This window comes from Ochlerotatus camptorhynchus, unplaced genomic scaffold, assembly GCF_037179485.1.
Source record: "Ochlerotatus camptorhynchus isolate MF236.1 unplaced genomic scaffold, CSIRO-AGI_Acam_v1.1 ptg000631l, whole genome shotgun sequence".
In the NCBI taxonomy this organism is placed as follows: Eukaryota; Metazoa; Arthropoda; class Insecta; order Diptera; family Culicidae; genus Ochlerotatus; species Ochlerotatus camptorhynchus.
Genome location: NW_027041110.1, coordinates 284,224 through 311,354, shown reverse-complemented (window position 1 = coordinate 311,354; position 27,131 = coordinate 284,224). Strand labels below are relative to the sequence as shown.

The 27,131-nt window shown below is 39.6% G+C and overlaps 1 pseudogene; it reads right to left on the bottom strand.

Annotated features, from left to right (window-relative positions):
* Nucleotides 1–1,122: 1,122 nt before the first annotated feature.
* On the bottom strand, nucleotides 1,123–26,465 carry LOC135714241 (uncharacterized; annotated as a pseudogene).
* Between the last annotated feature and the right edge of the window lie 666 nt (nucleotides 26,466–27,131).

Below are 27,131 nucleotides of genomic sequence, written 5' to 3'. Positions count from 1 at the left end.
GACCATTACCGAACTCAGTAATGGAACGCTTTGTTTACCGAAAATTCAGTAAAATATTTCACCGAAGTCAGTGATGAGGCTGATTTACAGACCTGCCGGTAAAAATGGTTACCGTTTTCGGTAAATTAAAATGAAATTACCGAAATTCGGTCATTTCATTTACAGTTTTCAGCAATAAAGCGAGAAAATACCGAAACATCTGTAATTTTTAGCATTACCGATCTAAGACGGTAATTTTTTTTACCAAACTCAGGGTCTCTGTTTAAGTGTGTATAATGTTAGAGTATACTTCTTTTATTTACTTCCAAATCTCAATCATAATTACATATATGAAATCAAAAATATAAATCTGCCGGGATTATAAAAAAATACCGATAAACGATAAACAATTTTTATGAAGACTTAGTAAATTGGACAGTTTAGTGCCAAACATTTCAAATGGGCCTAATTACATTTGTAAACAATGGCCTTAGCCGTCGATTTCTCACGAATAAAAGCTTACTCATGAAGATTAATGACACGAACAGGTAGAGGAATATTGCCATTACCAGCTAGCATGGTTAATTTGGAGGGATGCCCGCATAAATGTGAACCATTACTTACTTGACCTTACCAAAAATGGTTCAAAGTTGTTTATAATCCCTGCTAAACTTGAACTGAAATGGTTATGGAACTTAAGGGGGTATTCCACTCTGGAAATTTCAAAAAATCCTTTTTTTTTGGCTTAAAAAATACTTTGGAATGTTTACTTTGACTTTGACAGTGGACTCGTGTCCAGACGCTCCAAGCGCGCTCAGGTGAGCGCTCGGAGTACCCGCCCGTTACCGGCGAAACGGCGTGTCTTAGTAGTTCCAACTGCTGCCGCGATTATCTCTAAACGATGTTTTCAAAATTGGCGGGCGCTGTATTTTAGAAACGGTTCATTCGATTTAAACGGCGATTGAATTTTCGAGTTAAGTACCTTTTTTTCTAGTCTTGTACGTAGCCGATTTTCAAAAGAATCAAAAATGGATTTTTGGTGGAAGCTTTTATCTCCAATTTTAGGATACAAAAACGGACTGTTTTTTTCTTTTTATTTTTCAACCAAATCAAAAACGGCTACGTACAAGACTGGGTCATCTATCAAAGAATAACCACAAACAAATTCGTTGTTCCAGCTCCAGTGGTGTGACCGCCAGTCGTCCCGCCCCGCGACGACTCAGACGGGAGGTCTCCTGGGGAACCCGGTGCAGCGGCTACAGGAGATATCCAATCGCGCCAAAAACAAATCTCATTTAAAGAGGACATTTCAATTGACAAAACCATGCATTCTTTTTTTTTTAATTGATCGTTATTTACCCTAAAAAAAAAAAAATTCGTGAAAATGACCTATTTTTCATGCCGCCAGAGGGGACTACTCCCTTAACGTGAACGTTTGTGTGATAAAGTTTTAAACTTATGTAGGGGAAATGGCTCTAATGATGGCCTATGGATCTAATAGTACGTTCAGACTACAGAGTTATAACATGTTATAGAGCTATCTTGATAGTTATTTCTGTGTTGCAATTATTTGACAACCGTTATAACATGTTATAACTCTCCAGTCTGAACAAGGCATAAGATTGGGCCCATCAGCCCATCGCAGCGCTACTGTATCTGTAGCTTGGATACTGGCAAAGTTGCCAGTCTTCTTGATTTGTTGTCTTCGGTATAATTATATTTCAGTGCCAACATTTCAAAGGGGCGTAATTGCTTTTGTAAACAATGGCTTTAGACGTCGATTTCTCGCAAATGAAAACCCATCCCTCCAAATTACAAATGCTAGCTGATACAGGAAACATTCCTCTACGTGCTGATGTTATTCATTTTCATGAGTGAGCTTTCATTCGCGAGAAATCGACGACCAAAGCCATTGTTTACAAATGCAATTACGCCCCTTTGAAATGTTGGCACTGATTTATCTAATTTTGGGTACAACTAACTTACTTTTGGAGCGGCACCGGGATGTATTAACCAGATTAAAATGAAATGCTTCATTTGCAACATAAAATCATTTTAAGATTGCACTCGTATACCTCAACGTGTAAAATTTTGAAACCATCATCACACTCATAGTTCTTCTATTCTCCACGAGGGCCAGCTTTGATTTGCCAATATCACCCGCAGTTGTTTGTTTTTTTTTTTTTGTCTACGAAAACCAAGCGTGATCTCGTTCTTTGGTGAAATTTGATTTTTTTGATATTTTCCCAACACTGACTGTGCTTTAGTTGGTTTGATCCCATTTGATCATCAATGCACCAATTTTTACCGCTTGCCTTTTTACCACTTTATTAATCCTGCAAGTCATGAGAAGACGGAAAAGATTTTCACCTACTTCCTCTCACGTTGGCAAACATTTTGTGAACTCAACCATTCGGTGGTGGCTACGGCTTTAATTGTTGTGAAGTGCATCCCAACGCTCGCATACCATAGCCAAGCAGAGAGCGAGGTGTCCCCAAGCAACCAAAAGTTCGGATAAAAGCCCTTTTCTGGCTTAATCAGCTAATCGCAGGATTATGAATAGAATTCTGTTCAGCTTACTTTTTAAGTAATTAACCGAACTTTCAAGTTCACATTCGATGTTTAAGCTTCTAAGCGAATGCTGTTTCACTTTTAAAGAGAACTTGAAAGTTCACAAATGGTTCGTTTAACCGTTGGAGGGAATGCTATTCAGTCTAAAAAGAAAACTTGAATGAAATCAACACACCAAAATAGAAATCAAATATATCTTTTATTTTGCTTCTTACCACGTTCTCTTCTAATTTATTATGAGCTGCTGTGTCGTCGGAAGATAAATGTTAGAAATATTTAATTTAAATTACATGTTTTTAAATTACTTACCGTAAGCACAAACGAAGTGACAGACGACTAACTGGCGAAGAAATCCATTTAAATAATGTGGTTCACTGTAATAGAATTTTCTTGGAAGCTTGTGCCATCATCCACCAGATGGGTTAGTTTTTTTGTTTTGATTTGAACAAAGTTGATTTTGTGTGCAATGATTCTTTGACAGTGTGCAAAGAGTGCGTATCATTTTGTCTTTTTTTTATGCATTTCAGTTTTGAGTAGAGTGAAAGAGATAGAACCAAAACATTCTAGTACATTTGGTGAAAATGCTAGTTCAATCTAGTAGTAGCATAGAGGTAACTCTAAGACCACTGGGTCCCGAAGAAAATCATTATTATTTTTGGCTCACTCAGTACCAGAACAACGGTCCCAAGCAGTCCCAAGCTATTTCACTCACCCCTGCATGTTCTGCATGAATCCACACACCCCTGATGTTATCTGTCAAACTTTCATAGCGAATCAAAACAAACATAGTGTAGTAATAGAATTTCAACTAGAATAGGGTACGTTAATCGTTTGCTTGGGACCAATAGGCTACTAAAGTGGTGAGCCAATTTCAAATCGTTAGTTTCGTATTGATTGTTGGTAGTAGTGTTGCCATGTGGTACAATCCAGTAGTAGTGGTGTTGCCATGTGGTACACTGAAAAATTGCAATAGCAGGTTAGTCACCAAAGTTTTCGAGCCGCTCCGTCTGTCACTTCGTTTGTGCCGTAAGTCTCGAACTCGAGTCCTCCTCTTTGAAATCGAGATACATATACTATACTGGCATAATGTAAGAAGCTGCTGAACTCGGACCCCTTCCAAAAGGACAAACAGTCCATCCCGCGTAACTTACGGTGAATTTCGGAGGGCAACTGTATACCACCTAACATCTGCGATATTTGTTCAGTTTGTTGCGATGATAATTTCGTTTCATAACCCAATGTTCCATCTCTCCATCCAAGAAGCAACCGTTTCATGACCCCTAGATCAATCAAGTGCAATCGATCTCCTACGATAATGTCTTCAATCAGATTTAAGCTAGGTACTTTTATCAAAGGTGTAGTAGCCTTTTGATGATGATTGTATGCATTTTGCCTAAACTTTTGATCTGTTCGTTTTGCACTATTGATCGACGTGAAGACAACCGTTTAGATTCATGTGAGTACTCGCCTTCACCCACGCATTTCAGACAACCATTCTTCGAGTTAAAACTAGCAACACCTAAAAAAAAGTTTGATCATTAATTTTAATAAATCAACACCAAACTAAACTAACCTTTTAGAAACGCACGTGCGGGTGAGTCACAAATAAAACATCTTAATTTAACATTTATTTTGTAGTTGTTGATTAATATTCCACGATTAAGCACATCGATCAACTCATCGACCAATTGCTTCAAGAAACCATCAAGACTAGTCGGCTTGGTTTTTCCATAAAATATAGCAATCGTCATCGGTGCAATTTCAGGCATTTCCGAAATATTGAACAATATAGGCCTAAATTGTATCTTGCTGCTTTTGAAGAGTGGAATTCCATCAATGTTTATGTTTATCGAGATGTTCAGTGACTGTTCTGTAAACCTGTAGATGAAGAATAAAACAGGTGTATAAAGTACTTCTTCTTTTGCTTTATTTAGGAGAATATTAAGAAGAGAGTGCAGAGATCAACAATTATATGCCTTTTCTTTGTGTTAAACAAGAAAAGCGCACAATTTTATCTTACCGGAAAAAATCACTCATACATTGCTTGATACCTTGGTACCAATATTGTCCACCAGCAATTTCAACAATTTCGGAAGTTGCTTGCCGGGATGTTTTCAATAAGGTTCTTGCGGAGCGGGGTAACCTTTTCCCGTTAGTTTTCCTTCTGATTATTTCCATAATCAGATTTATGGATTCATGTGACTGATTAGTTTGGAGAGCCCAATATCTAATGCATTCACTTAAATCCATTTGATCCAATGCATCACTATATTGCTCTTTTTCGAATGATGGACCTGAATCATCGAATGAGTCATCGTCAATCTCAAAAAAATCCTCAATTTCACTGTCGTCGTCTTCAGGTTTAACTTCTTCGGATGTTACAGTATTTCTTTGAAAATCTGTTTCAATTTCTTTTTGTATCGAAGCATGCTTAGATGTGGTAGGCTGTTGTTTTCCTGTAAAATAAATAAGAGTATTTGCCTAGGTATTTGCTATTAACAAAAACTTACAAGATAATATATTACCTCTAGTATTACCTGGTTGATCGGCAGCTTTGTTTTCCGCTTCCCATTTCGCCAACAGTTTATTGCGATGATAATAAAATAAGCCATTCTTTTTTATCGTTTTCGAAAAATCCATTTTACGCTTTTGTACCTATATTCAAGATTGGAGCAGAACACCGTTTTACTCTTCAAACGTAAACAACATTTCTTAAATTGACATTTCTAAAGTTGCTTACAAGTTCAAGTCAAGGTTCAAGTCGAACTTCCTTCGAACTTTGTTTACATTTTTCTTAAGTTGTTGCAAAGTCTTATCTAGAAATTTACGTGTACTTTAAAGTCTGAAAGAAGTTCAACATAGCTTAATTGCGAACTATCGCGCTGCTTTAAAGTACGGTTAGTACTAAGATTGGACTTTATGTTAGAGGTTCGAAACAAGTTCTTTATTAACTTTTTGTGAACTTCACAGTTCAACTGAACGGGAACAAGAAACTTCTGTTGAACTTTCAAGATTCCAATAAATATTGGCGGTACTTTAAAGAGCATTAAGTTCTGTTTGTACGAGTAGTGCCTTGTTAATAAGCAAGAAAGTTCCACGGAACTAAATTTGAACCAGATGTGAACTTTTAGGTTCGTTCCTCAAGTAAAATCCGAACTTTAGGTTGATCTCTTCTTCTTCTCGCTTGGCAGTTACGATTCATCTGAAAATTTGTACACCAGTTCTCAAAATGAGTGTTCTTTGAGCACTTACACAGTTGATAATTGAGTAGAAAGGTCTCAATTATCAACTGTGTAAGTGCTCAAAGAACACTCATTTTGCAATGATACCGATAAGTCGAGAAATTTCCCGATCCGGAAATGTGTCTTGACCGGGGAATCGAACCTCCATCGCCTCCAGTATGGTCTTGCTTTATAACTGTGCGTTTACCGTCTGAGCCATACAACACAAAGAGGCCTTCAAGAAAGGTGTCGCTAAGTAAACTAATAATAGGCTTCACACACCGGTGAGTCAGTCAGTCATGATTGTAAATATGGATTTCTAATTTCAAACTGTTCAAAAATTGCAACACTCTTCACTCGAGGGCATCAAACAAACAGCATGCAAACAAACATCCATTTGCTGTGGCAGGGTGAAGATTGACGCATGTGTGCACCATTTGCTGCATTTAGGAGATATCCGCCGCACAGGGAGGTCTACAATTACGCGATCATTGCTTCTATTGAGCCAGCCAACCATTAGTCACTCATTAGCCAAGAGTTTTCCTTTCTCCCAATAACCACCACTCCTGGTGAGGTCAGATCACGGTAATCACGGCAAGATGACTTCGGCGGCAGTTCGGAAAGCAATCATTAAAATTATACACCCCTCCCCATTCATCACAAATGTGCGCCCACCCTTTTGAGAACTATCGTCATTCGTCAATGCGTCATGGTCTTCATAGGCTATTGGACCTGAATGTATTAAACTCCCTACCATCGTAAACTATTTCCCATTAGTCAAATAATGCGACGACCATACTCCCCCCCCCTCTAAAGGACATTTAGTCCCTGCGGGGTTCTCGTTCGTGAAATTGTCGGAAAATGGTCCAATTACGAAGCTTCCTCAAGCTCCCTCGCCTCAATAGGGTTACCAATGGAGTTACACTCCAAACAACAACGCCAGCTGGTAGCCTTCCATACTGGTGCACTTGACTTTATGAATGACGATCGTCATCTTGTGCGATCGGGGCCTCCAGGCTCCCTCGACTATTAAAAGCTGTTAAAAGAAACGGAACATCCTCATAAAAAAAGTTCAGTCATCCATCAGGGAATACCTCGCCCATAAGGTCCCAACGGAGTCATCCTCAAAGCTCTCTAAAGCAAAGTGGGAAGATCGCGATCATATCGGGACTTGTTAAACGAGCGAAAACGAAACCCCCGGCCGGCCCTCCCTCCCTGGTTGAGCGGGTAATGAGCGACAAAGAGAGAAAAGTAGAGGCCTTCTCTGCTGACTGCTGGGACCCTTAACGAAGATTGGGTTTATTTTTGTTTTCGTAATTTATAAACCACCAAATGACTTGTTAACACATTCGTATAATTCAACTTCGGTGTGGTCTTCCATTTTACACGCAGGTAACTGCCACCCCGGGAGGGGTACTGTTCAACACAAACACACGCTTTTCACGCAGTCTGAGTCTCAGTTGATGGGGAGGCTGTCCCACGTCGTCGTGCGAGAACGCATCATCATCGGCGTCGTCCACCCATTCAAGCCATACATGTAGTTTGTGGGTTCGGTTCGGGAGTAATAAACTAACGACGTGGACGCACGGCGGACGCCAGTTTGGGGCCGCTAGCGGTCCAGCCGCGACCAGCCCCATCATCAGTATAGTCGTCGTGGTCATCTGTGAAAGCGCCTTCATACATACACGCAGAATCATAGCGTGGAGCAAGAAAGATGATGAGCCTCATTACCGTTGGCACCGATGCGATGGCTGTGTTTGGTCCGGGATGGAGACCGACAAATGGTGGACCCGATGAGGTTATCTTGTTCGGTTCAGCTTAGAGAGGGTCATAAGGTAAAACATGTGAGGTCCTCCATTAAATAGGAGTCAAAACGTAAATAGGCTTTGGTTTTGAATCTACTTCGATCATGTCGATCATGGGTTTCGTTTGGTCATCAATCAATCATGGCGATGACATTTTTTGTACAACAACTCTGAACGATCTAATCTACAGTAATTCAGAAAATTGCGACCGGAAGCGGTGGTTGTTCAATATTTTTTAACGCAATCTTTATAAAAGCTCAGGGTAGTTCATTTGATTTCGTATCGATTTGTGTAGAAGATCAGGAAACTTTCTATAGCTGTAGCAAATGCTATATAAGCTCAGCTAATTTGGTAGTAGCACAAAGCACAGGGAACTTCGTAGAACGTCAGTGAACTTCATAGAGGTGCAAAGAATTTTGGAGAAGCTTAGCGATCTTTGTAGGACTGCACTGAAATCTGTAGAAAATAGTGAATTTTGTATAAATTCGTGAAAATTTGTTAAAGCTCAAGGATTTTTCTTTCACTTCAGAGAACTTCGTAAATCTTTAGAGACTTCGGAAAAGGTCAGTGAATATATAAATTCAGATTTTTTTTTTTTAAATACGGGAAACTTCGTGGTAAGTAGGAGTTTTGTTCAATTTCGGGGAATATCGTAGAAGTTAAGGAAAAACTGATTAATTTCAGGGAATCTTATACAAGCTCTGGGACCTTGTTTTAATTGCAGGTTATTTCATTGAGGTTTAATCGACTAGACATAATTAAGGGGATTCCGTACATATTCAGGAAACTAAATAGACCAGGGAGCTTCCAATCCAATCAACGAGAAACGTAGAAGAGCGGTGAACTGAAGGTTGAACACGAAAAAATCGGGACACATTAAAAACGCTGCCATTAAGGCATTTTTTGAGTATTTTTTTTTTAATTTCACTGATTCAAGCTAAAAGTGTATAGAATCACTGTAGGCATTGGTTGTCAGGATAAGTTCATTTGTTTACATCATGGCTTCCCCGCAGCAAGCGCGTCGCGATTCGATCTTGCACGCTAGGAACGAAAGTCCCGGTCTATCCGCTCCTGGCAGTTTTCGATCAAATTCTTAGAAATGAATTTTATACCTCGGTTGACTGGAAGAGTGCCCCGGAAGAATGAAAAATCAAAAATAAATCAAAATTCCCCAAAAAGTTCCTTGTCTGGCAAATAATCTGTAGTTGAGGGCTGAAAAGCGAAACTTTCGTTACTTCCCGGACCATGAACCAGCAAATTTACCAGGAGTAGTGCCTATTCTGGCCGGACTTGGCAGGCTATCACTACCAGAGCTGGTAAATATCACGGCCGTCATCACATGAGAAAAAAGGTCCTCTCACTATCACGAGTCAAAACTATACATCATGAATTGTTTGGTCATTTCAAGCTGAACATTGCATTAGGTCCTAAGTAACAGTGATCGATTCTCTTCGTCGACTTTCTCTTTCGTTAATAACATGAGCACATAACCGTTTCTTGTTGTGATTGTCGTATTAGATGCTAGATGAAAGATTCTTTTATCAAAATGTGTGCTGAAAATACCTGGGAATATCGTAATATGACCGTGGGGATACAAAGAGAAAGTCGACGAAGAGAATCTGTCAATTTCACTTAGGACCTAATGCAATGTTCAGCTTGAATTTCCAATGATCAAGTACACGGCGAATGAGAACGACTCAAATTTGAGTTTAGTTCACTCATAATCGCCAAAAGTGCAGGAACGCAGCGATGAGTTAAATTTGTCTCATGGTTTCCTGTGGAAAACCTAAAAAATCTGCCGGAAAATGAGGAAATTGACGAAAATTTTATTCAGTCTCGGAGTAGTACCAATAGATTGAGTGAATCCAATCTTTACTTTTCTCAAATTCGGGAATTTTTCCCTGGAAAATCCTGGAAAAACCTGGGAAAACATGAGGCAAATTAACTCATCGCTGAGTTCCTGCACTTTTGGCGATTATGAGTGAACTAAACTCAAATTTGAGTCGTTCTCATTCGCCGTGTAGTACTCGTGAGCAGGCATAACTTTTTTTCATCAACAGAATTCCGCAAAATAATGTATGGAGCTTTTGTAGGTTTTGTTATTAGCTTCAACATTTGTTAGCAATTCAAATCCGTATCTCTTATGCATGATGAGCTAGAGCGAACAGAATCCACTATTGTTTTTCAGTTAATGTATTTTACATTCACTGGAAAACAGTAACAAGTTCTGCCCGCTCTAATTCATAAGAGCATAAGAGATACAGATTTGAGTTATGGGCAAAAGTTGTAGCTAATAACAAAACCTACTAAAGCTCAATACATCATTTTGCGGAATGCTGTTGATGAAAAAAGTTAGAGGCAAATGAATGTAAATGATTTTCCATGCCTGCTCGTGAGAGCAATACTCATTTGGTTTTGAAATAATAATTTCTTACTGATTTAGATGAATTGACGTAAGCAACAGTATGTATTCGGTAGAGTGAATATTTGTTTTGATTTCCGCGGAACAACCAACAATAATATTAATAAATGAGGTAGTAATTGCACGATTCACAACACTGTCACGTTCTGTCATGACAAAACAATCGAAGAGATTTTGTAGAAAATCTCTATCATCGTTTTCTCATCCGATTGTAGTTACAGAAGTAGTTCTGTAAAAATCTCGTGAGATTTTTCATTGAAAATTACATTTGCCAGTCCTGGCCACTACTCAAACTCCACCAAACAGTGGTTCAGCGAAAATGGCATCACAGTGTGGTTCCCAAGGTCAATTGAGCAATACTGGTCAATTGTGAAGCACATTCTGAAGAAAAAGGGTGGAACTGCAATTAACCTGAAGGATTTCAAGTGGAAATGGAATTTGGCAGCCAAACAAGTGGGAACAGGGCTCGTGCAAAAGATGATGGGCCGTGTATGAAGAAAAGTTCGGGTAATGGCCTATGGCAGCGGTTCTCAAACTTTTTTGGTTTGCGACCCACAGCCAAACCGCCCAAAACATGCATACAAAGATAAAATTGCTACACGCAAACCAAAAAATTATTACAATGAATGTTAGTTCCATTTCCTATCATCCTCTGTTCATGAACATCGCAGCGAATGTTAGAAGTTGACCTTGCAGACGATGCAATTATTTTTTAATCTTTTTTTATTCCGTGTTCTGTATATGCATATACCTTCACAAGCAGCATTTGCCTTGAATGTTATGTATAACATGGTAGAACCATAGAGGTAACTCTAAGACTACTGGGTCCCGAAGAAAATCATTATTATTTTTGGCTCACTCAGTACCAGAACAACGGTCCCAAGCACTCCCAAGCTATTTCACTCACCCCTGCATGTTCTGCATGAATCCAAACATAGTGTAGTAATAGAATTTCAACTAGAATAGGGTACGTTAATCGTTTGCTTGGGACCAATAGGCTACTAAAGTGGTGAGCCAATTTAAAATCGTTAGTTTCGTATTGATTGTTGGTAGAACCATAGAGGTAACTCTAAGACTAGAAGGTCCCGAAGAAACGTAATCAACTTTTTGGCTCAGCTCTGGTACTATCTTCGGTCCCAAGCTAATCGATGCACCCCTCGAAACATAGGAAAATCCACGAACCCCTCATTTTATCTGTCAAACTTTCATAGCAAATCAAAACAATCATAGTGTAGTACTGGAATTTCGACTAGAATGGGGTAATTTAGTCGATTTGCTTGGGGCCAATTGGCTAGTCAAGTAGTGAGCCAATTTGAAATCGTTAGTTTCGAATTGATTGTTGGTAGAACGACGAACACACTTGCCTCGATTCTCTCCAACAGAAAAGCTAACGAAGTCGAGTATGTGAGGAAATGAGCGCTTCTTGTTTGCTTTTAGGCTATCCATATTCAGAAGCATGGAGAGAGCAATAAAGAAAGCACAGGTCTGACAATCGCAACGTTCGTGGTTCGTGTCTCTCAGTCCGGCGATCTTTTTTCGACATGATTCATTTAACTCACTAATACACTCCACATTTTTCTTTTTTCATTTCTTGCATTGGACCGCTGCTAGGTATATCGCATCCACGGTTCATGCGGTATCCACTAACATCCTCTGATGATGAATTCTACATAATTGTAAGCGAATCTTACATTCCCCGGTTGGGTGTAGAAACGGCAAAATTGTGATAAATCCTCAAATCAATCCAAAAACCAAATGTGCGAAAATTATCTAAAAATATTGAAAGAGTTATTTAAACGCGTGAGTAGTATCAAAAAAATAATTAAGAATTACACCTAATTACAAAACGTCATAATGTTGTAAATAAAAACGACTCGAGACCTACTTTCAACGCTAGAATGACCAGAAAAAAACGCTTAAAATTGCGAAAAAGGTCTCAAAACGCTAAAATGGCTTTATTGTCGTACGGCTAGCGGCGTCACCTGTCATTCAAGCGTATTGTGAGTGCTACGAAGTGAGGGTTCGATTGCCGCTCCAGCCGGTAGAAATGTTCTAAACTCGAAGATTTCTCAATTGGTCTACTAGGTGTTGTCCGTTGTCTAGTGTTAAGTCACAGACAAACAGACATAACACTAACAATCACATTCATCGCAAATAATGTTTTAGTTGGGAATGTGCTTGCATTTGTCATGGTGGCGCCACTGAAGCATTGAGCAAACCACCAAATTTCGAATTTATCAGTGATGTCAGTTTTTTTTCACGTCTAGGTAGTAGATGTCAGCTCTTGAAAATGATAAGTGGTTAAGGCATCCCACTGGAGACACACCACATCTGACGAATACAGAAAAAAATAGTTGTTGAATATTACATCAAAAGTGCTGCACATTAGTCATTCCGTTCCTAATATTACGATGCACGATTAACACAGAATTCGAGAACAAATCATGTTGATGACTGTAATATTCTATCAACTTTTACCCCTTTTACCAGTTATTGATGTTCAATACTTCACCATGAATTTCATTGATTGATACATATTATATTTTTTGCTGTACACACATTAAAGTGATGAGCGGTGGTAAAAAGGGCACTAATTAGTGATGCATTACCTCGTTTAAAAACTTGTTTTCAGCAAAAGAAAAAGCACACTAAACAAACAAAACAAATCCCTAAAAAAAGTCTTGGCTCTAGTCTTAGCTTAGTCTTAGATCAATTCTATAGATCTACGGAAAATTTAGTAGAACCAACAATCAATACGAAACTAACGATTTCAAATTGGCTCACTACTTGACTAGCCTATTGGTCCCAAGCAAATCGACTAACGTAACCCATTCTAGTCGAAATTCTAGTACTACACAATGTTTGTTTTGATTCGCTATGAAAGTTTGACAGATAAAATGAGGGGTTAGTGGATTTTCCTAAGTTTCGAGGGGTAAATCGATTAGCTTGGGACCGAAGATAGTACCAGAGCTGAGCCAAAAAGTTGAGCTCATTTCTTCGGGACCTTCTGGTCTTAAGTGAACCCTACACGATTGCTTTTATTGACAATAATCGTATTGTCAATACATGCTATATTGACATCATGAATTCACATCATCAATATTATTGTCAATAATTCCCCTTCGCGTCAATATATTGATGCGTGTGGGGTTTGCTTTAGAGTTACCTCTATGGTAGAACCGACATCACTGAATTCCATCTGTTTTGTTTTTATTCAACACAGCTGACGCGTTGACAGAACGAGGGAAAAGCAACTTTCCCAGATTTCGGTAAAATTTCCCAGATTTCATAGAGGAAATATGCCATCACCATATCGATTTTTCTACCGAGTGGCCAAAAACGGTCCTCTGGATATCCGGAATCACTGGGAAAATGGTCAATTCCTAAAAGTAGACTTGGAGAACCACGATTTTTTCTAAACCGCATACAATCTTGTTTCTATATTGCAAACAATCTTGTGCATAGAGGAAATAAGCAATATTATATGAAATATGCAATTCTATAATCAAAGATTGTTTATTTTTTGCCAAGTTGGGGATGGTTTAATATTTTTGGCCAGCTAGAATCAGCAAACACCCCAATTATTGATCATCAAAATATGGAGTTACTGAAACTAGTACCATTGCATTGAAAATGAACGGTAACACCCACTTCGACTCTCAGAAGCCCCTTCTTCATCTGGGTTGTTCTCATTTGATGACATTGTGGACGATCCCGGACAACCAGAAGTCGTATAACAATGTACAGAGAGTATCGTAAATTGCTACAGTTTAAGTCAAAATCGCATATAAGAATGGCATATGTTTAAGTTAAATCGTATAGAATGCAAATTTCCGACCTATATGCGATGACTCATTTTTCCGTCGTATTGTATCACAAATTAAATCGGATTACATCGTAAGACTTTTCAAAATGAATTTGTTATTACAGATTAAATCGTATATGATGTTAAATCAACACGTTTAAAATAAAAATAAAATATGCACGTATATGGCCTCCACTTTTGTACGTATAAGCCATTTATTTGCATTCTATACGAATTGTTTGTTTGTATATATGTTTGTATATCACGAAAACAATTCTGAATATACATGCATTCTGGTTGTCTGGGATATTCTCAAGTACCTCAATATTTCTGATCCTCTCAAAAGCATTGTTCTGAAAATGCTTCCTTCTATGAAGACCCTCTTGAAGCAATTGACATTGAAGTGGCCCCTCATTGCAGTAATCATTTCCTTCGATGAATAATTTTCCAAACGAGGTCGGGGATTTGATCACTGTTCTACAGTGGAATTGTCGAAGTCTCATTCCTAAATTAGATTCTTTTAAGTTTTTAGTTCACAATAATGATTGTGATGCATTTTCTCTTTGTGAAACTTGGCTCTCTTCAGATATTGATCTTCCTTTTTATGATTTTAACATTATTCGACTGGATCGTGAGGATTCGCGTGGAGGAGGGGTACTTTTGGGGATCAAAAAGTGCCATTCCTTCTATAGAGTGAATCGTCCACAATTTCCAGGTATTGAAGTTGTCGCATGTCAGGCTTTTATTAAAGGTAAGAGTCTTTGTATAGCTTCTGTATATATTCCTCCTAGAGCCGGGGAACTGTATGATGACAACCGTTCTACTTTGATATATGACCTCTGCGACAGCTTCAATATGACAAATCTTAACAATGGAGAAGTAACACGTTTAGCTGGCCCATCCTCGAATGGAAGTAGATTAGACCTCACACTTTGCTCTTACTCATTATCGTTGGATTGCACGTGGAATGTGATCAAAGATCCCCGAGGTAGTGATCACTTGCCGATCAAAGTTTCAGTTGCCAGTGGGTTCAATCCGTCGGAACCCGTTAACGTCGCGTACCATCTTACCCGTCATATCGATTAAGCAAAGTTCAAGAATGTGATAGAAGATGCCCTAACGTCGGTAGAAGGGCTTCCACCGTTGGAGGACTATAACTTCCTCTCCAATCTGATCTTGGACCGCGCGCTTCAAGCTCAAACTCGGCCGGTTCCAGGAACGTCTTTCCGTAGGAAACCTCCTTCCCCTTGGTGGGACCAGCAATGCACTGAGGTTTATCGTAAAAAGTCCGACGCTTTTAAGCTTTTCCGGAAACGTGGAACACCCGTACATTTCGAAGCGTACTCGGCTCTTGAACGCGAACTCAAGAGCCTCATCAAAGCCAAGAAACGCGGATACTGGCGGCAATTCGTTGACGGATTATTGCGCGAAACGTCGATGAATACGCTTTGGAACACGGCGCGAAGGATGCGTAACCGGTCTTCGACTATCGATCCGAGGCCCGGAGGGCCGAGTGTCATATACCATTCGACTCAGCTCGACGAGATCGGAACATGTCTGTGTGTGTGTGTGTGTACGTGTGTATGTGTGTGTGTATGTAACGAAATGAATGCGCTCACGTTTCTTAGCAACCGCTCAACCGATTTGGACAAACTCAGCGCCAAATGATAGGTCTTGGGGTCTCATTGAGCCCTATTGAACGGTTTTGGAATCGGTGAACCGGTTCCGGAGATATGTTCGGAATAAGATCCAGTAAATATGGGCCTTCACGCTGGATTTAACGGAAAACGTATCAAAACCATCATGCGACACATCAAATTACTACAAAATTCAAAAATAAGATCAATGCAAGTCGTGTTAAGTGTTCCAGACCACATTGGACACACTTGGACATGTTCCGGGTACCCCGGGGAAGTTGCTTGAATATGAATTGAATTAAAACCCATTAAATCACATTAAAATACGATGATAAGGTGATTGGTAGCCTCACCAAATAGACTACACCCGGATATATTCCGGATACCCCCAGGCAGTGGTGTAGTGTCACTGGATGACACGAGGGTGGGGGGCTTGGTCACTGATAATGACAATAAAATAAATAAACTTGAATAAGTAAGAAGGGTCTGATCACACCATAGGTGGATAAATTCGGGTTTTCTAGGAAGCATAGCCCAGCACAACCGAAGCTTCAACTTTTGGGTAAGCCGATCACTCATTCTATGTCTTTCAAATATCTTGGGGTCTGGTTCGATTCCAAATGCACCTGGAGATCCCACATTGAATATCTGAGACGAAAATGCCAACAAAGGATTAATTTTCTTCGTACAATTACCGGAACGTGGTGGGGAGCCCATCCGCAAGATCTTCTAACGTTGTACCGGACAACGATTTTATCGGTTTTAGAGTACGGTAGTTTTTGCTTCCAATCGGCGGCTAAAACTCACATCATCAAACTGGAACGGATCCAGTATCGCTGTCTTCGTATCGCGTTAGGATGCATGCACTCGACTCATACGATGAGTCTCGAAGTGTTAGCGGGCATGTTGCCACTCTCTGATCGGTTTTCGGAATTATCCCTCGGGCACCTCACTCGTTGTGAAGTTATGAACCCACTGGTAATCGAAAACTTTGAGAAGCTTCTTGAGCTCAACCCTCAAACTCTTTTTTTTTTAACTCTTTATTTGTTCCAAATTTAAAATAAATTACATTTCATTTTAACCTAGGTGCTCCAGTTACTGCAGTAACGTACCAGCCTTAATTGTTATGATATATATCTAAGTGTTTTTACATTGTTCATGTCTTGGCAATTCAGTATTTTAAACAGGTTTTTTAACCTGCATGTCAGTATAACAATTGATATCTTAAAACTAAAAACTAAAACTAAATCTTATCTAAGTATAAAGGGAATTAATCGTTGCAATTGAGGATTGCAACGATTTTTGCCTGAATTTATTAATTATTTTGTTGGACATTTGTGCTAAAGTCTCAACATTCGAAATACTATGTACTTCGGTTGTACTGTACCAGGGAGGCAACTTTAAAATCATTTTCAGAATTTTGTTCTGAATCCTTTGAAGTGCTTTTTTCCTGGTAGTGCAGCAACTAGACCATATTGGCACAGCGTAAAGCATGGCCGGTCTAAAAACTTGTTTAAATATTAGAAGTTTATTCGTCAGGCAAAGTTTGGATTTCCTTTTTATAAGAGGATACAAACATTTTATATATTTGTTACATTTGGCTTGAATGCCCTCAATGTGATCTTTAAAAGTTAATTTTTGGTCAAGTATTAATCCAAGATATTTCACTTGGTTTGACCAGGAAATTGGAACTCCGTTCATAGTGACTATGTGACTATTACTAGGTTTTAAAAACGAAGCTCTAGGCTTATGTGGAAATATTATAAGTTGAGTTTTGGAAGCGTTGGGAGAAATCTTCCATTTTTGTAAATAAGAAGAGAAAATATCTAAACTTTTCTGCAGTTTGCTGCAAATAACACGAAGACTTCTTCCTTTAGCGGAAATGCCTGTGTCATCAGCGAATAAACATTTGTGGCAACCCTGAGGCAAATCAGGGAGGTCCGAAGTGAAAATGTTTTACAATATAGGCCCAAGAATGTTACCCTGAGGAACTCCCGTACTAACAGGTAGTCGTTCAGATTTGTAATTTTGGTAATTTACCTGCAGAGTTCTGTCAGTTAAATAATTTTGAACTAATTTCATAATATAAAGTGGAAAATTAAACTTTTTCAATTTAGCAATCAAACCTTCATTGCAAACACTGTCGAATGCTTTTTCTATGTCTAGAAGAGCAACTCCAGTTGAGTGGCCTTCAGATTTGTTTGAACGAATTAAATTGTTAACTCTTAAGAGTTGATGAGTAGTTGAATGCCCATGGCGAAATCCAAACTGCTCATCTGCAAAAATTGAGTTCGTATTGATGTGAAGCATCATTCTATTCAAAATTATCTTTTCAAAAAGTTTACTTATTGAAGAAAGCAAACTTATTGGACGGTAGCTAGAAGCTTCAGCTGGATTTTTATCCGGCTTCAAAATTGGAACAACTTTTGCATTTTTCCATTTATCAGGAAAGTATGCCAAATGGAAACATCTGTTAAATAATTTTACCAAGAAAGACAAGGTACTCTCTGGAAGTTTTTTGATGAGGATATAGAAAATTCCATCATCACCTGGAGCTTTCATATTTTGAAATTTTTTAGTTATAGACCTTACTTCGTCCAAATCAGTCCCCCAGGAATCATCAAAAATATTTTCCCGAGAGAAAATATTCCGAAAATCCCGAGCAACCTGATTCTCAATAGGACTAGTAAGACCCAAACTGAAATTATGGGAACTCTCGAATTGCTTAGCAAGTTTCTGAGCTTTTTCCAAATTTGTGATCAAAATTTTACCACCTTCTTTAAGCGCTGGAATAGGCTTTTGAGGTTTTTTCAAAATTTTTGTGAGTTTCCAAAAGGGTTTGGAACTCGGGTCTAATTTAGAAATATTATTTTCAAAAGTTTTGTTCCTCAGGGCAGAGAATCGCTTTTTAATTTGTTTTTGCAAATCCCGCCAGATAACTTTCATGGCAGGATCGCGTGTTCTTTGATATTGTCTCCTACGGACATTTTTAAGACGGATCAAGAGCTGAAGATCATCGTCTATTATAATTGAATCGAATTTAACCTCGCATTTTGGTACTGAGGCAGCTCTTGCTTCAACTATAGAAGTAGTCAGAGATTCAAGAGCATAATTAATTTCATCTTTGGTTTGCAAAGGAATGTTTGGATCGAAGTTATATTCCATAAATGTTCGATACTGCTCCCAATCAGCTCTATGGTAATTGAAAGTAGAGCTGTTGGGATTACAAATTATTTCTTGGGATATTTCAAAAGTTACTGGAAGGTGATCAGAACCGAAGTCAGCATGGGTAACCAATTGGCTACAAAGTTGACATGAATCAGTTGAGACCAAATCAATAGTGGAGGGATTTCTTGCAAAAGAAAAGCATGTTGGGCTGTTTGGATATTGAATAGTGTAATAACCTGCAGAACAATCATCAAACAGAATATTACCATTGGAATTGCTTTGAGCATTATTCCATGAGCGGTGTTTTGCATTAAAATTACCAATAATGAAGAATTTAGACCTATGACGGGTAAGTTTCTGGAGGTCACCCTTGATAAAATTCTTTTGCTGGCCTACGCATTGGAATGGCAAATAGGCAGCTATAAACGTAAGTTGTCCAAATTTTGTTTCAACAGAAACTCCCAAAGTTTCAAAAACTTTGGTTTCAAATAAAGAAAGAATTTTATGTTTGATTCGTCTATGAATAATGATGGCAACGCCACCACAGGGTCCATCAAGACGATCATTTCTATAAATCAAGTAATTTGCGTCCTTCTTAACCTTATGGGCAGGTTTAAGGAACGTTTCAGTTATAACGGCAATATGCACGTTATGAACTCTCAAAAAGTTAAATAGCTCGTCTTCATTATCTTTAAGAGATCGAGCATTCCAATTTACAATATTTAATGCTTTAAAATCCATTACTGAATTTTAAAGTCATGACAATATTATTTGCAAATTTTACTCCAGTTTGAATAGCATCAAACATGGAGTTAGATTTAAGCATATCAGAAATCATGTCAATTAATGAATTCTGTAAAAATTCCATTTTGGGGGCAGTAATGCTTCCTAAGTCAAAATTGTCAAAATTTCCGTTAGAATTACTTTGGTTAGTATTTTGATTTCTACCCGCTGCAATAGCAGCATAGGTAGCTCCATTAACTCGCTGAACATTGTTAGCAGCGAGGGGAGTAGGTACAGATGAAACATTTGAAGCAGGGGAGATATTTGTACCTACGGGTACGAATGTAGAATTTGTTCCTCGCTGACCGTTGTTAACAGCAGAGGAATTTGTACCTGGTCGGAAACGTGGAGCGTTTCCTACCTGACGGTTAGAACGAGATTGTAGGATCGCTTTGCGAGTCTTACATTCCCAAAAATTGGATTTGTGGTTTTCACCACAATTTGAACATTTAAATTTCTTAGGATCTTCCTTCACAGGCAGTCGTCCTTTGCGTGAGAGGAATCACCACAATTCATGCATTTAGCTGGCATGTGGCAATTTTTTAGTTCCGTGACCCCATCCCTGGCACTTACGGCACTGGGTGAGGTTTTGGAAATTTCCTCCAGTCTTCCTGAAGTGTTCCCACTTGACTCGGACATGGAGCATAAGGCTAGCTTTTTCTAAGGCCTTAAGGTTGTTTAGTTCATTAGACTTGAAGTGAACTAAATAAAAATCATTAGAAATCCCGTTGCGCGAATCGCCAGGACGGGATTTCATTTTCATTTTGATTACTTGAAGTGGCACAACTCCAAGTAATTTTGCCAGTTCATCTTTGATCTGATCCAGGGATTCACCACTGGGCAGTCCTTTCATGACAACCTTGAACACACGTTCAGTTTTGGTGTCGTGAGTAAAAAATGTGTGCTTCTTCTCAGTAAGATACTTGAGAAGACATTTAAATCCGTCCAAGGTTTCAGCCAATACACGGCATTCACCCCGACGTCCAATTTGTAGTGAAAATTTAACTTTCACGAAATTCAAAAGTTCCATGCGAAGAGCATGGAAATCGGTAGTGGTTATCACAATAGGAGGAATCTTTTCCTTCTTGGCATTAAGCCGGGAAAGTTTACTAGAATTTTTCTTGAATGATGGATCATTCTCATCATCCGTGAGCAAATCAAATTGATTACTCAAATTAATTTCATCAGAAGGGGGGTCAAGAGTTTGCCCCTTTCTTTTGCGTTTAGGCGCCATGGTGGCAGTAAATTTTTATCCAAATCGACTTCCAAGCAGATTACTATAAGAATCTGAAGGATCGAAGAGGAATTTTCCAAATCGATATCCAAGAAGGATTACCTCGGGTAGGGTCCAAACAAGGATCGAAGAGGAATAAGAGTTGAACAAGGTAGAAAATTTTACAGGTTGAGCACTGAAAAGTGCTGTTTAAATTTGTTGTAGCTTTAGGTAGTAGTAACACTTCCTTCAGCAAAAAGCAAATAGATCCGCACGGCAAGAGAGCACGATGCGGACTGAACCCTCAAACTCGTTTTATGACATTGTACTACGTGTACATAACACAGGATGTTAGCCCTTTACAGCATAATCCTCATCGTGTATGCTTCTCCGACTTCGGCAATTCAGTCAGTTTTGATTTATCTATGACGCAAGAGATTCGCGGAATCCCAGAACATCATCGTTCCATGATTGTTCCGTCATTATACACAGCAAAGTTTGACCAAGTTGATTCCGCAAGATCGTTCTTCACAGATGGATCACTAATAGAGTCGTCCGCTGGTTTTGGTATTTTTAACGAATTTCATAGCACCTCTCGAATGCTTCAAGCTCCTTGTTCCGTATATGTTGCTGAGCTGGCGGCAATATATTATACGCTAGAAACTATCACCTTACTTGCACCAGATCATTATTTTATTTTTACGGATAGTCTCAGTTCTGTCGAGGCTATTCGCTCCATGAGGCCGGTAAAGCACTCCTCGTATTTTCTCATGAAAATACGAGAGTTTTTAAGTGCTTTATCTTTAAGATCTTTTGTCATCACCCTTGCATGGGTCCCATCTCATTGCTCGATTCCGGGAAATGAGATGGCGGACTCACTTGCTAAGGTGGGCGCTATAGAAGGCGATATTTACGACCGACAAATCGCCTACGATGAATTTTTCTTCATTTACCGTCAACAGTTACTCGTCAGCTGGCAGAATAAGTGGAGTGAAGGGAGTTTGGGACGACGCCTGTATTCGATCATCCCTAAGGTGTCGAAGAGTTTTTGGTTCAAGGGGTTGGATGTGGGTCGAGACTTCATTCGTATGATGTCTCGCCTCATGTCCAATCACTATTCGTTAAACGCTCACTTGTTCCGTGTTGGGCTGGAGGACAGCAATCTCTGTGAATGTGGACAAGGTTACCAGGACGCCGATCATATTATTTGGTCATGTGCTGAGCATCGTGGAGTCAGATCTGAGCTGTACGATTCCCTTAGGGCTCGAGGTAGACAACCTAATGTTCCAGTTCGGGATATTTTGGCAAGACGCGATCTGGAGTTTATGAAACTCATATATGTTTACTTTAAGAATATTAACATTAGATTGTAAGTTTTATTAACCTTGTGTTTAGTTTGTATTTTGTACGTGTGGGTTTTTTTTTTATGTTTGTTTTCAAGATGAATAGAAATTAGTTCATGTTTTAGGATTAATTAAATATTTGTATCGTAAACCACATTTCAAACCTCCCTCTCCCTTTTCCCATCCAAAAAAAAATGTAAATCCCCACTAACCTCGAGAAAACCACGAGTATCCGGTCCAGCTCCTTTAACTTTAAGTATAAGAAATCAATAATGTATAACAAAAATGATAACTCGACTCTGTAAAGTTTATTCGATTGAGCCTGTACAAATAAAGTAATTAATAAAAAAAAAAAATCTCCTCATATCAATATATATAAAAATGAATTTCTGTCTGTCTGTCTGACCCTTATAGACTCGGAAACTACTTAACCGATCGAAGTGAAAATTGGAATGCAGGGGTTTTTGGGGCCGGGAAAGGTTATGATGGTTCGATACCCCCCCCCTCCCTGCATAACTCGAGAACTAATCAAGCAAATGGAATCAAATTTGGCATGTGTAGGTATGAGGAGATTTTCATAGGGGGTAGTCCCTTAGATAAGAGGGGTGGGGGCTACGTAAAATATAGCATGTTTTTTATCCGGTGCATACAGTCAAGCGTATATTGAATCCCGAGCAAGACCGGGCACTCAGCTAGTATCGTATAAAAATTACCACTTTAGTCTGTTATTTGAAATTAGCATCTTCAACTACACACTTTAAGGGGAAGCTTACCGGCTCGAAAATAAAAAAAAATCTGTACGTTTTTATTTTTCTTAAAATATTGAGAAAAATTATCAAAAATCCAAGAAAATCAGTTTCTTCCTTAGATTTTTGTCAAAAATTACATGTAAAAATATTTTTTCTATCTCATCATGAAAAAAAAAAATGCATTCTCAGAAAAACCGAAAAGTCGATGTTTTGTGGTTTTTTGAGTTCAACTTTATGCCATAATGACTTATAAAAAATGTTTTCGCACGTGAATTTTTTTTTTTTGAAAAATTAGAAAAAATGTGATTTTTTTAGAAAAATCAAAATGTAATTATTTTTTTCGGAGCGGTGAACTTTCCCTTAAGGTTCAATTTACTTTGATGCATTTTCGAAAAATTCAAACGCTGTTTTTTTCGATGCATCATTTCAGATTGCAAAAAGCTCGCGTTATTTTGTGTAAAATAGAAAAAGAATAGAATGACGCGAGCTTTTTGCAATCTGAAATGATGCGTCGAAAAAAACTGCACTTGAATTTTTCGAAAATGCATCAAAGTAAGTTGAAACTTAACGCCAAAATGTACGCATTCACCAAAAATCAATTATGTTCCTGAATTTTCACATTTAAATCACTAATGCACCCTAATGTGAGTCTAAGCTAAGCTGATGATTTTCAAATATTTGATGGTTGATGGTGATGTATATTTTCAACCAATAACACAATATTTTAAAGAAATAATCACCTGTTTCAGCCTTGTTCTTAAAATGTATTACTCCAGAAGATGAACTTGTAGAGGGATAAATAGCCAACAACTCAATACAACTTGCAAAAGTGGTACAAAGCCTTAGATGCATTTCAATCAGAAAATGTGGAAGGGCGTGAAATTCAAGTTGGGGCGTATAAATCTATTAGGAAGATGATAACTTCATGAGATTAAATAGATTCGTTTACCCAGTAGACTGGATTTATGTTGACACTAGACCGACGTCCTTGATTATGTTTGTTATTTACCAGTTGAAGGCCTTTAGTAGCAGTTCTTCACTATAACATTAATAAAAATAAAAATAAAAGTTCTTGGATGAAAAATGTCATCTACCAAACGCAGGCTATCATAAAAAGTGAAATTAATAATATATATAAAAGTAATCGAATAAAGTTCACACATTTACATTCACCTATCACCTTTTTACTCTTTGTGAATTGATGCGTTCTCACGTGATCCTCAAAAAAAAAATATCTCCGTGCCCGAGAAACTTAAGATCCATATTCCACATATATTGCGTCCATCAGCGCTCTCTTCCCCCACTCCTCCCACATAAGATTGACTCCAACCGCCATGGGAACATCACATTTTCGGCAAAATCCCTCTTAATGAGCCGGAGAAGAAACATCCATAAACTCTTATCCGGAATAAATTGAAAATTAATTCAATCTGTTATCACTCTCTTCCCTTGAAGGCCCGCTTTTCTCTTCGATCCACCACACCTTTCCATTCTGTGTGTCATCGTTTTGAGATTCAACAGAAGTCGTCGTTTGTCGTCATAAAATAACACTTAAAACCTCCCAAAAGCTCTTTGATTCCGTACCGCCACCACGGGGACGACGCAATGCAGCGCGGGAAGATCCATAACCAAACGAGTTGAGATTGAGAAGTTGTCGGCCGGTCGGCGGTCTTGTCGTATATGGAAGAAATGCTCTATCTCTGCAGGCTCTCTGTCTATCTCTCTTGCACTCGCCGGCTTCTGCTCCGTTCCGTGCGTACATTTTTATACAGGATTTAATGATGCTGCGCCACGGACCTGGTGGGTTCTTGTTCCATCCTCCTGAGCCTCACACCAGCGTTGTTGTTGAGGGAGTTGAGAAAATAGACGCGCGAGATTACGACGTTATCTTAAAAACTTTTCAAAAATAATATATTTGTTATAGGAGAAAAAAGCCGAAATAATGTATTACTTTATAGATAAACTTCTGTTCGGCGGGATGAGAGAGGCGAGATCCCGAAAGGTGCCGTGCCGCCGCCCAAAGAGCTGCCGGCTATAGAGGGGCTACCGGTCGTACGGGAAAGAGCGGTCCGGTATCACTAGCTACTCAGAAGTGTATCGACATCGGCTCTAGGAGATGATGCTTCTCTCGCACTTTGAGACATTGTTATCTGCTTCTTAATACGGTGATTCGACCAGCATGGATCCCGTCGAATGTTCGGAAGCATCAGCCAGTACTTTCCCATATGGTGAAAATTTGGATCTTGGAACATTATAGTGGCGCCAGCTCTAAATCGAAGTGCGCTACTCCGACTAGTTAGCGACAATAGCAACATAGCAAGACCAGTGATGCTAGCGAGCAATGTCGCTAGTCTAACGCACAATACAACAAGCACATTATCAAAGTCAGCCGGTCCTCGAGATGGCGATTAATGATCTCTTGGATTTGCCGGCCGTCGGTTGTTGGGTCAAGCCGGCAGCTTATGGTTCGGAATCTGGACCATCACCTCAAGCGGGCGCGCTACTCGTTTGATCGCGAGGGTGGCTCAACAGTCGGTGGAATGCGAACACACAACACCAGCTGCGGCTGGGACCGGAACCGAAGAAACACCAGCAGCTGGCATCGGGTGCCATTAGGGGAAATATATCGTCTCGACTACTCTGCGGGTCCAAGGTAAAAATGGGTCTCCCGAGTTGGCTACTCGTTTTCTCAATTTGAATATTTATTTGCGTCATTTCCGATAAAACAGTAATCTGGAAAGCGTTAAAAAACATTCCTTCCCAAGTAGCAATTATTCTTTCTTCTTTCTTACTCATGAATTTCTGGTGACTTGGCGGTTGTACCATGTAGCATTGTCCATAAATTTCAAGTGTAAATTGAAAGTAGTTAACATTTAGGGTCACGAGTGCTGTTTTTGTGGGTAGTCGCGGGTATTCGACGATTACTTTACTTGGCGATTTTGTACATGCTCAATCGAATAAACTTTACAGAGCCAAGTTATGAATTGCGTTATACATTATTAATGTCTAAATCTAAAATTAAACAGATTTGAACCGATTACTTACTGATCAACGTCCTGGTGCCAGCGTGGGACTCTAAACAGTGCTGTGCCAAGCCAGCCGTAAAAAACAAAAGTACAGGAAGCAAGCAATGTAAATACGGACCGGAACAATCGGCATAGACCCAAGCAACGGAAACGAACTAACGATTGGAAACTCGGAACATGGAACTGCAAGTCTCTCAATTTCTTGGGAAGTACTCGCATTCTTTCCGATTTATTGAGGGTCCGCAAGTTCGACATCGTAGCGCTGCAGGAGGTTTGCTGGAAGGGATCGTCGGTACATACGTATAGGGGTGGTTATACCATCTACCAGAGCTGTGGAAATACACATGAGCTGGGTACAGCTTTCATCGTGATGGGCGAAATGCAGAAGCGCGTGATTGGGTGGTGGCCAATCGATAGCAGAATGTGCAAGTTGAGGATCAAAGGTCGTTTTTTCAATGTCAGCATAATCAACGTGCACAGCCCTCACTTAGCAAGTGACGATGACGATAAAGACGCTTTTTACGCGCAGCTGGAACGGGAATACGACAGCTGCTCAAGCCATGACGTCAAAATCGTAATCGGAGGTCTTAACACTCAGATCGACCAGGAGGAGGAATTCAGACCGGTTATAGGAAAGTTCAGCGCTCACCAGCTAACGAACGCCAACGGCCTTAGACTCATCGATTTCGCCGCCTCTAAGAACATGGCCATACGTAGTACCTACTTCCAGCATAGCCTCCCATATCGGTACACCTGGTACACCTGGTACACCTGGCAAATCGACCACGTTTTGATCGACGGAAGGCACTTCTCGGACATTATCGACGTCAGGACCTATCGCTGCGCAAATATCGATTCGGACCACTACCTTCTAATGATCAAGGTGCACCAAAAAACTTTCCGCTGCCAACAACATTCGGTCAAACGGCGCCGGTGATGTAGTGGTAAGCGTGATTACCTCTCACCCCAGTAGGCCTGAGTTCAATCCCAGTCGGCGCCGCCGGGATGTTGGGATGAGGCATAACATCTCTGATCACGCCTTCCTTCGGATGGGAAGTAAAGCCGTTGGTCCCCGGTTCATGAGTTGATGGGTCGATAGGTAGGGTCCAGGTGTGGGAGCTGCCTTCCTGGCACGTCGGTAGCATTGGTGCTCAGCACGGAAAACAAGATCGACGGAAAAAACAAACCAAAGGAAAAAAAAAAAACAACATTCGGTACCGACGCCCGCCACGGTACAATCTGGAGCGACTGAAGCTGCCCGAAGTCGCAACTGAGTACGTGCAATGCCTCGACGCAGCGTTGTCGGATGAGAAGAGCTCACCGAAGCCCCTCTTGAGGACTGCTGGAGCAACGTGAAAGCAGCCATTAACAGCGCTGCTGAAGGCGCCGTTGGGATCGTGGAGCGGAAT